Below are 978 nucleotides of genomic sequence, written 5' to 3'. Positions count from 1 at the left end.
ACCTTTTTAGAAATCTAAAGTATACTGTTTATTACGAAAAATATATATTATCACAGCCCCAGTGGTCGAGCAGGTAAGACGCCCGTCACGGATTGAGGGAGGTCCCAGGTTCGAATCCTGGTTGGGGTAATATTTTTCGTAATAAAATTAATTTACAGGACGGGGAAAATGGGAGGAGGGAGGGGATTGAATGCTAAATATAGCATCAGAAAAATGCGAATTGCATTTGAAAAATAATCATCGAATCGAATACGTGAATCTGCTGACGACAATATTTCCACGTATATGATAAACTGCCGTTGTGTCCGGAAAAGAAATCGGCGCGTAGTACTAATGTGGAAAGAAACGATATATATAGATTCACGATTTTCGAAAAAGATTTAAGATTCACAAGTTGGGCTACCTACATCTTGCCTTGTGACCCACATTGGCGTGTTACCATATATTGTTTCGTTTTCGATAGGGGTCTTACTTGAAAGTTACTTGTCCTTTTTATAAAGTTTCAAGTGTAAGAATCGCGGACATTTTACTGTTTCATAGCTGTCTCAGAGCTATTGCAGAAACATTTTGCGATATTTCTGAAATATTTCTAAGAGATTTTTATAACCTTACAGAAACCTTTCTATTATACAGGGTAAGTCACAACATTTGTGACAATGCTCGTGAGAAGGTAGAACGGATCGAGATGAACAGAAAAGTCCTGTACCATTTGCAATTTTCGCAATAGTTAACGAGTAATTAATTATTGAAAATCGTCGACTTTGCCCTGCCCACCGCCCAATTCGAGCGCGTGGCGAGATGTGACCGCACGGCGATCGATATTGCCAGGCGAGGGGGGAGAACAGCGCGCCATTGCACAGTGGTCCCAAATCTCAAAAACCTGGCCAAAAGTCAATATTTCGAAGTACTCTATAATGCATAATTATTTATGTTTTTACTATTACATATGTCTGAACTATAAGTCAGTACATGGATAAT

Source organism: Vollenhovia emeryi, unplaced genomic scaffold (genome assembly GCF_000949405.1).
Source record: "Vollenhovia emeryi isolate VEMERY1.0 unplaced genomic scaffold, V.emery_V1.0 DF939333.1, whole genome shotgun sequence".
NCBI classification, from domain to species: domain Eukaryota; kingdom Metazoa; phylum Arthropoda; class Insecta; order Hymenoptera; family Formicidae; genus Vollenhovia; species Vollenhovia emeryi.
The sequence above is the reverse complement of the archived record's forward strand: the minus strand, read 5'-3'. Positions refer to the sequence as shown.